The sequence below is a fragment of the Palaemon carinicauda genome, chromosome 3, assembly GCF_036898095.1.
Source record: "Palaemon carinicauda isolate YSFRI2023 chromosome 3, ASM3689809v2, whole genome shotgun sequence".
NCBI lineage: Eukaryota > Metazoa > Arthropoda > Malacostraca > Decapoda > Palaemonidae > Palaemon > Palaemon carinicauda.
This window is the reverse complement of record NC_090727.1, coordinates 7,995,842-8,006,545: the sequence shown is the minus strand read 5'-3', so window position 1 is coordinate 8,006,545 and position 10,704 is coordinate 7,995,842.

Genomic DNA, 10,704 nt, shown 5'->3' with positions numbered 1-10,704 from the left:
GAGTTATTATGATTGCTGTTTTTAAGGGTCAAGTGGACGGATTGACAGTTGTCCTTATTTCTAAAGTTTACGGCTGGAGAGAGTAAAAGGCGTGAAAAGTCCATGGTTGTGCAAACGCTTGCTTTTGAAAGTGTGGAGTATCAGGAAAGTCAATCATCATGATATATATATATATATATATATATATATATATATATATATATATATATATATATATATATATATATATATATATATATACACACACACACACATATGTGTGTATGTGTGTATATGTAATATATATATGTATATATATATATATATATATATATATATATATATATATATATATAGAGAGAGAGAGAGAGAGAGAGAGAGAGAGAGAGAGAGAGAGAGAGAGAGAGAGAGAGAGAGTGATAAATATTGGCAGTATGCGTGTTAGTAAAATTATGAGCGTCTTCCTCTATCGTTAATTCCGTTCTCTTTATTCTGTTGTATAGAATATGGGAAGTTGCTGATTTATAGCAATAAAGGACAACTCTGTTATCTTCAGACAGAATCTTCTTTTGCAGTTTTAGTGTACTTATCAATCAACAAATACTAGCGGGTTTTTTATCTGGCAGTAAGTAGGCCTATTTAATTGTTAAAACGTATCTTAGTTATGTGGGAATTGTTGAGTATTATTTACAAATTATTTGTTTCGTTGGTTATTATTGAAACGATGTGCCGTTTGGTGATTATAATCTACAGTACATATGTAGATTAATATGACAATGTATGTGATTATTAAATACATTTTACAAGGTGAGCAATTGCGAGTGATATGTTTATATTTTGCGAGTTTTCCTTATTATTTACAAGTTTTATGATTTGTTATATAAGACGTGCATATTTGTTGGTTGGTATTTAGATGCTGTGCAATTTGTAGGATGATATTTATAGGCTGTACAATTTGCTGGCAAAATTTTAGATTTACAGATTATATAATATCTTGTTTATAGTTTTTTTTTTTTTTTTTTTTTGAGAGCTATTGGTTGTTCTTTAATGTTGTGCTACTTGTTTAATATTTATAATTTGTACGATTTATTGGTTAGATTTATTGTTTATACGCTTTAGATGGGTAACACTTTCAACTCATTTTATAGTGGGCTGATAGTTGTTGTTAATATATGGTTATACTCTTTCTGTAGTTAATGGTTGAAAATTGTATACTTAAGTATACTTATTAATATGGTAATATTCATAAGTTACTCCCTTCCCTTGGGTAATATTCATAGTTTATTTCTTTCTCTTTGGCATTATTTATCGACTTAACTCTCTTGTTGCTGGGTATTGGTTGTACACTTTTGAAACTCGTGGGAAGACCTGGAATAATAGATTTCACGATAGTGCATCTTGGATGAGAAGGAGGTTTTCTTGCATCGTTCTCACGTAATAACTTATATAGGCCATAGAAACCATTTCAGTAATTTTTACTCGACTTGACTATGTTAAAATTACGTTTTGTCAATAAAAAGTAAAAATAACATAGGCAATTATCCCTTTTAAATCACGTTCTTTTCAGATTTTATCTTCCTAAGAATCCCTTCGAATGAGTTTATACTACTCATTTTTAGTTTGTAATGTATTTCAATTATCCAACCTAAATATAATCCAATTGTCCTTATATCATCAGATTAGTACAGTATTGAAATAGCAGCTAAAGGATTTGATGAATTGACAAGCGAATTGGAAATTACATAAATTCCGATATTAAGAAGTCATTTCCCTTCAGTACCCCACTTGTTTCATACACTCTCTTAAACTCTAACGGTGTTGCTTTTTTGTATCTACAGTGCTTACGTCATGTTGTGGAAAATTTACTCCATGCCACCAGACTTAAAAGCAACCAACTAAGCAACACATACCGACAGATCTGCACTCAGCAACAAACGTTTATATGCACAACACCTTCAAACCACCACTAACGCCCCCTTACACGGACCGTTTCCTCGTGATCCATTGTACGACGAAGGCTTCCTTAATTAACATTCCTGGCAAAGAAAACTGGTTCTCCTTTGATTGGCTAAAACTGTATCTCCTGCCAGATGACCTGCCCACATTGCTCCTCTCAAGAGCTGGCCACCCTGTTTCACATGTATGTCATTTTTAGAGGGGGGGGGGGGCGCCATGTTTCATACATATCTTACACTCTAACGGTATTGCTTTTGTGTCTTACCTCTGCGCTGATAATAGACCATCGTGCGTTAGGTTGCTAGTTCTTATTTTATTTTGTTGGATTTTTTTTTTTCTTTTACGTTCTAGCACGCAAAACCTTGTATATGAGCTCAATGTCCGTTTAATAAAATTTAGTTGTTGCATTCTTCGCGCCTCTGTTACAACCTAACAGCTCACTCTCACACTTCAAATAACTAGAACTGAATTAGATAAGTGAATGGATTAATATTCAAATAAATCAATCAGGTAGGCAAACTAATAAAACATTACATGAACTCCAATATTTAGTAGCAATCCCCACCACAAAAAATATTTGAAGCTATAATTAAACTAATTTAAGTATTCTTCCTCCACTGCCAGAAAGAGATTTAGGTAGAGTCAAAAGTGAATCTTGATTGCTGAAACAGTTGACTCTATTACATATGGATGGGGTCGAAATGGTTAATGTATTTCTGACTTTTTCAAGTGGCACAATAAAACGATGAAATAAAACCTTTTGAAATGCTGATTAGGCCTGAGAATGTGCTGTGATAGAAAAGAGTTTTGAGAAAAAAGAGCTATATATACAGTATATATATATGTATATATAAATATATATACATATATATATATATATATATATATATATATATATACATATATATATATATATATATATATATATATATATATATATATACATATATATATATACATATATATAGATATATCCATATACATATATATAGATATATCCATATACATATATGTACACACACACACACACACATATATATATATATATATATATATATATATATATATAATATGAATATACACACATATATATGTATATGTGTATATATATATATATATATATATATATATATATATATATATATATGTAATCAGAGAAGATATATAAAGCATTTATATAATGTATGTATTAAGGTATGGATAGGTATGGAGATCATTCGTTTATTCGTTATTTTGATAGGCCTTTTCAGCCAGACGGGGCTCTTGTAAATCTTGCAGACCCTAAATATAATTCATTTTAGTTGGCAATGTAGAATTATGGTTATGGGAAGTGGTAAAGAATTGTTTATGATCTTTTTTCTCCAACTTCAATACAAGTTTGCAATTTGGAGGCGAAAGAAAAAAAACAGGATTGGATAAACCTCTTTAAACTAAGTTGCTTTTGTTAAGAGGTAAAAATTGTATAGTAGCAAGAGATAGTAAGTTAGAGGTACTAGTTAAGGAACAGAGTACGTTTTAGTTGGAGGAATAGAAGGGGTGAACAAATTTTTTCCGTTAAAGTTTACGTACAATATTGAGTACAGCCGTTCTAGGAAGCATACAAGGAAGAGAAAATATGTAGGCTGAAAGGAGAGCATAGCGATCAGTCCTAATGTTCACGAACCCGAGTTTACTTAAATATTTTCTCATATCTCGGTTAAATCGATTTTTTTTTTGTTTTTACCCAAATTCCCCCCTTCCTTTCACAAATAGCGTATCTTAAATTTAATTTCAAGTTATATTTGGCTTTTTAGAATTTTGTTATTAACAAAGAGCTGATCTACAGGATGTAAGCTTAGAGCACACAGATCAGTTTATATTACATGCAAAGGAGGTTAGACAACTATGTTGGGTTAGTGCAGGGGTGGGAGGTTGTGATGTTGGGTTAGTGCAAAGGTGGGAGATTTTAATGTTGGTTTAGTGTACAGGTGGGAGGTTTTAACGGTGGGTTAGTGCAAAGCTGGGAGGTTTTAATCTTGGGTTAGTGCAGGGGTGGGAGGTTTCGATGTTGGGTTAGTCCTGGGTGGGAGGTTTTAATGTTGGGTTAGTGCAAAGGTGGGAGATTTTAATGTTGGGTTAGTGTACAGGTGGGAGGTTTTAATGTTGGGTTAGTGCAGAGGTGGAAGGTTTTAATGTTGGGTTAGTGCAGGGGTGTGAGGTTTTAATGTTCGGTTAGTGCAGGGGTGGGAGGTTTTAATGTTGGGTTAGTGCAAAGGTGGGAGATTTTAATGTTGGATTAGTGCAGAGGTGGATAGTTTTAATGTTGGGTTAGTGCAGGGGTGGGAGGTTTTAATGTTGGGTTAGTGCAGGAGTGGGAGGTTTTAATGTTGGGTTAGGCAGAGGTGGAGGGCTTTAATGTTGGGTTAGTGCAGGGGTGGGAGGTTTTAATGTTGGGTTAGTGCAGAGAGGGAAGGTTTTAATGTTGGGTTAGTGCAGGGGTGGGAGGTTTTAATGTTGGGTTAATACAGAGGTGGGAGGTTTTAATGTTGGGTTAGTGCAAGGGATGGCTGAAGGGATAGGTTGTCATGCAGCATGCTGTGTGTCCTCTCTAGGAGGAGTGAAAAAATTTCATGAAACGCTCTTTTGCTGTGGATGGGTTTGGTTGGTAAAGAGGGGTAAGGAGATTTGTTTAGGATATGGAGGGGAATGAGTTGTTCTTATACATATCAATATTTCCAGATCATAGACCATAGAAGAGAGGCTGAACTGGAAATGACATGCGTTAGGGTGCTTGTGGATTTGAAAGTTTACCAAATGAGGGCAATTGAAAGGTTGAAGAATGGAACAAAATCAGGGGTCATCGAAATTACGAAACTTGAATTCGTTCGCTCAACTTATGCACTTCCGAGCTTTAGTAAATGGTTGGACTGCCATTTTTATTTTATTCTATTACATTTTTTCACAAGATGTTGATAGCTTGATGGCCGTATCATCCTGGGTATCTTTTTTAACGTTTTCATTTACATCTTATTTATTTGCAAAGAATTTTTTTTTAATATTTATGCCTGCATTTTCAAAATTAGAAAATACACAATCACAGTTTTTAACCACCTTGGCGGCTACGGTGTCACATTCAGTTTCATAATTGGTGACATTGCCTTTATAACTAGCTATCTCGAATTTTAATCTCTGCACCATTTTTGGTAGGAATTTCCATACTTGAGGTTACACTTGAAAACATTTTAATCTCCTATTTTATTTTGGAGCTTTAATTTATTTGTGTATTTATTAGTAATAGTATGAATTTCAAAACCATTTATCATAATTTTTCATAAAATCACACATACAGTATATGTTTGTATATACAGTATATATGTACAGTCCACGTATATGGTTATATAAAAAAGTCCCCCCGAGGAAGAAATCCCCCTAATGAGAAAATCCCCCATGGAAATATCCCCCTGACAATAATCCCCCGGAGGAAAAAATCCCCCAAAGGTAAAAAATGAAAACATGTATCATTAAAATAATGTATTATATTTTCATACAACAAATTAGAAGACAAGATATAAAACAAAATGGCAACATAAGCTATAAGGTAATTAAGCACTACTAAAAACCTAAGATTAAAAGATAAAAGGTAAGAGTTTGGCAATTACCATTAATTTAGAAGTTAATATTAAAGCCATTTCTTTCAAAATATCTACAATTGAACGATTTTCCAAATCATCTCTAACATTTTTGATCCGTAGAACATTATTCTTATAAGTCTTTTTCTGTTGTACTCGATGATGACCAACAAGGAACTGAGTGACATAAACTTCTTGTAAAGCCTGTTCTTTTCGAATACATCTTATGAAAGTCAAAATGTTAGGATGGAAGTATTTTCACAATAATCCAGTACCTCATTTGCTTCTTCGTGTAAATATTCTGCAAGTACCTCAAAAGCTTCATCTACTTTATGTGGTATATAAAAAGCTAGAAAAGGAATCATCTGCATTCTTAAGGAAAAGCTGACATCACTGTTATACTGTACAATGGTGCAAGACCAACTTCCTGAATCTTTCTGTAAATATTCTGGCTAAAGTGGAAGATACACCTTTTGATTTCCGTATAAGGAAAAACTGTTAAGATGCTATTCATCATAGCTTTTTCAAAATCTACCATTATACTTTTCGTATGTAGATTACTGTTAAAACTTTATAACTTCTCGAGTAAAAACGTGTAGGTTGCTTCGGTTTTATTTGGCAAAAGACAATAGAGACATGGTACACCTTTGCCCAATATAAAAACTTGTATACTATACACTTGGCAAAATAAATTTGGCGAGACGCCAAATGTCCCATCCATATACCAATCTTGAAATTGCTCAAGATATGAGACATTCTTTACAGTATTGAATATCAATATTCTTTCATTTACTAGGCCAGAATCGAACAAACGAAAATGTTCGTAACTTTTTGTGTACTTATACTCTTCAGGGATAACCAGCTCTTCAATATTTTGAGGCACAGGAAGTGAATTTTGGCTTCGTTGCCTACACTGTCGAAGGTTTCTTCTCAAATGGCTTACTGTCGGCACACTTGCTGAAACACTTCCATCCATACCCTCAACGGCCTGAGAAATTATTTGTTGAGGAGTCTCTTGTGTATCGCTAGCCTTTCTCTTCATTTCTTGCTGTGCTTTTATACTTTCTCTTCGGTTCACAGAGTCATGTGTATGCTCATTCATTTCACAAAGTACTTCATTGTCTTTCACTTTTATTTTGGCTTTGCACTGACTTCGAACGTCGTAGTTCACACTCACATGATATCACATTGTTGGCAAATTTCTTTTGTTTCACATAAACATAGCCTTCATAAACTATTTTCATTCCACCTTTGTTAGAGATGATGAATTCCATGGGGTTTAATGATTTTATATTTCTTCAAATAAAAATACAGGGGTAAGATAAGGCGAAGAATTTGCTTGGAGGTATCTTTTCTATCTGACTGATAAGATAAGGCTAGAAAAGACGTTATAACACAGAAAGCTAATGAGAGAATTAGTTTTATAGTTTTCTAAATGAAGTATTTAAATTATAACAATTGCTTAGATGAGTTATTAAACTTTTTAAACCAGGAAATAAAACAAACTACTTTATAGTTTGTTTTATTTCCTGGTTTTGAAAGTTTCTAGATGAAAGTAGTTAAGTATTTAAAGGAAAACGTACATGAATGAGCAATTTGCCTTTTTTAAACACGCTATATTCTCAAGTATTTTGTTTTATTTCCGTATTGAAAGCTATCATTAGAGTATATGCCTTTAAATTAGGAGTGGGGGTATTTTTTCCTCCGGGGGATTAATGCTGGGAGGATATTTTCCATGGGGGATTTTCTCATTGGGGGATCTCATCTCCCTGGGATTTTTCCCCCGGCACCAATATATATATATATATATATATATATATATATATATATATATATATATATATATATATATATATATATATATATTAATTCATATATTTATTCAAGGCGTTTACCCTAACGACCCGGTAACTGCTATTGCAATTCTTTAATAAAGAACATTTTATTCGATTATCCCTTAATGGGATAAGCTCACTGGTATGCGTAATCTGCGCAAGTAACTCCAAAAGTGCAGTAGCACATTGGTTCCTTATTCATTTATGGCTTGTGTTTACCTCAATTGTCAGCGGCACACCCTTTTATTTGAAGATTCCTGATTTCTATTCTAGTGTGAGACAGAAGTTCATTTCTATCACAAATTCTTTTGCAAGTAATTTCCATCAGTATTAGCTATGATAATAGATATTATTATGCATTAGTACGGTAAGATATTCGATCACTTTTGATAAACCACATTGGGTAAATATTTTTTGTCGACATTGAAATTAAATGGATGTAGTTAAGGAGGAAAGCAGAGTTGCATTAAGTAGCAGAACTGTATTGTCAGCTGTTTTTCTATTCTCTCCAGTCGAATGGTCTTTTGGGGGACAGATCAAGTCAAAACGTATTGGAACTGAATATTCAGTTGGTTATCTCGTTGAAAGTTTCTTTTGTTTATATTTTATCTCTTGATGAAAATATTTGCTTATAGAGAAAAAGAATATAAAAATCCGGGAATAGAAAAGTATTCTTTGTTGAAGCTGTTTCCTGTATTTCAATGTTTATTCTTTCTGTTTATTTAAGAAAGAGCGAAGGGTGTCTATTGCGGAGTTAGGGGAAGTTGAATTGCAGTATTTGTATTTGTATTTAAACAAAAGAATAAAAAATGGGCATGGAAAACTATGGCCAGTTGTTATGGGGACCGCCACCTCTCTTTAAGGGGAGGATTTATTTCCTTGTAGCCAGTTGAATTTTTTTACGAGCTACAATATGTCATTGGGAAGTTTTCACAACAATTTTCATAGGATTTTACTAAATAGTTATTTTTGAGTATTTTTACAGCTTGGAATTAGTAAAAATTACTACTTTTCTAAAATCCAAATGTTCCCTTAATTTTATCGTATTTCAAAATATAGCGACAACTATTTAAACTTGAGGGCATACTATATCAAGGCTACAGTATGAATAATCAATGAATAAAGGAAAATAGTTATTTTGACCAAATATTTGAAAAAAAAAAAACACCGAAAACATAAAATAAGTTTGCACCAAAAAAATGTCACATTTTGGTTTTTACTCTTTACATAAAGGCACACAGTAATAACCATGAAGACCTTACTTAAGATTCATATGCAATTAGAATTTTAGAAATTTGCTAAAAAATGTGGAAGCTTTGAGATTTTGAACTCGCACTAGTGAGGAAAATATATTTCACGGGAAGTTTTTGCTTTAGGCTTTACCAAGTAAAGGACTGAAAAATATTACTTTGTTGGATGACTGGCCATTTTTTGGTTAAACCATGGTTGGGATTTCTTTGGAGCCTGGTCCCCTTTCTTTTTTTTCAGACATATAACATCCAAAAGGGGGCCGGGTGGGAAGGCTATTATGAATCACCAGTCCACTCACGGCGGTGAGGATTAGAAATCCCCAGTTATGTCTCTTCTAATGGCTTTGGTGACTTTCTTCCTTCTTATGACACCACAAACTGTGTTCACATTAACCAGCCCACCACCATTCAAAATTGATTGCTACTTTTTATTATTATTATTATTATTATTACTTACTAAGCTACAACCCTAGTTGGAAAAGCAGTATGCTATAAGCCCTGGGGCTCCAACAGGGAAAATAGCTCAGTGAGGAAAGGAAAAAAGGAAAATAAAATATTCTAAGAAGAGTAACAACAATAAATATCTCCTATATAAACTATAAAAACTTTAACAAAACAAAAGGAAGAGAAATAAGATAGGAGAGTGTGCTCGAGTGTACCCTCAAGCAAGAGAACTCTAACCCAAGACAGTGAAAGGCCATGGTACAGAGGCTATGGCACTACCCAAGACTAGATTACAATGCAAGTAACTGTAGTTATTTTTTTCTTTCATCTTTTACTTTCGAAGTATTTTTTTCAAGTATTGCATTGCCACAAGACGCCTAAATTACAGTAAGGAAAAGGTTCGGAAACTCCTTTAGTTATATTTAGTTTTTCTTACTCTGCACATATGCCAATAGCAGAAACCACCTTAACAATGTATGGGATTTCATGTAAAGAGAAGAGAAGCAAACAATCGAGTAAAAATTAATATCGGTATGAGAGGTCAAAATGGTAACGATCCTTATCAGTCAACACGACATTCCTATCTACAGAAAAACTTTAAATCACCTTTAAAGCATATCAGCCCATATATTAACCTTTCGACACTGAACTGACAATAGCGTTTGATACCACACATGTGTATAATATCTCTGGATGCCCTTTTCATTCATATATGAAGTGTGTATTTTTTTTTATTAACCATACAGCTCTAATCCCTTTACTAGGAGTGGCGCCAAAGAAATGTGCTTTCTTCTGGTCTCTCAGGAAGTTTCCAGGGTTATGGTTGATGGACTCAAGGACTTGCTCTTGACCTTATCAGACACTAGTACTCTTTTGCTTCTGGGTGAACTGTCGGGCATCAGGCGTGGAGTAAACCATGAAACTACCAAACAGGACCAAATTGCTGCATCACGTATTATTATCATTATTAAATCCTAAGCTACAACCCTAGTTGGAGAAGTAGGATGCTATAAGCCCAGGGGGTCCAACAGGGAAAATAGCCCAGTGAGAAAAGGAAATAAAGAAAAATAAAATATTTTAAGTATAGTTACAACATTAAAATAAACATTTCCTATAAAAACTAGAAAAACTTTAACAAAACAAGAGGAAGAGAAACTACATAGAAGTGTGCCCGAGTGTACCCTCAAGCCGTTTGTTTAATTTGCTGGTGTTAGATTGAATTGCTACAAAGTAATCTATGGGCTCTTGCTCTAGAACAGCCCGTAGCAAGGGTAAGGTTGTGAAGCTGGTTTGGTCATATAGCCTACTGAAGATGATGATACCGTGGCTTTTGTATTGCAATCACGCTGGAAGTGGCAGAATTTGGGCGCTGGGTCAGAAGGTCGGTCTTTCAAGAGTTTTCTTATACTGTACTCTCCTGCGGTTGCTTGCCCACATGAGCTGATTATGCCTTCTACTGTTGGGCGGTGAAATTGCCATATACAAGGGCGTTTATGACTACTTTTGCTGCAGGCTTCCAAAGCATTCTAAGATCGGGAGAAACCTCTCATTGTTATATATCTACTTGATAATAAAACAAAATAGCGTGAGAATTAGAGAAATTCTGTCTCGACTGACTTTGGTTTAAGAAAT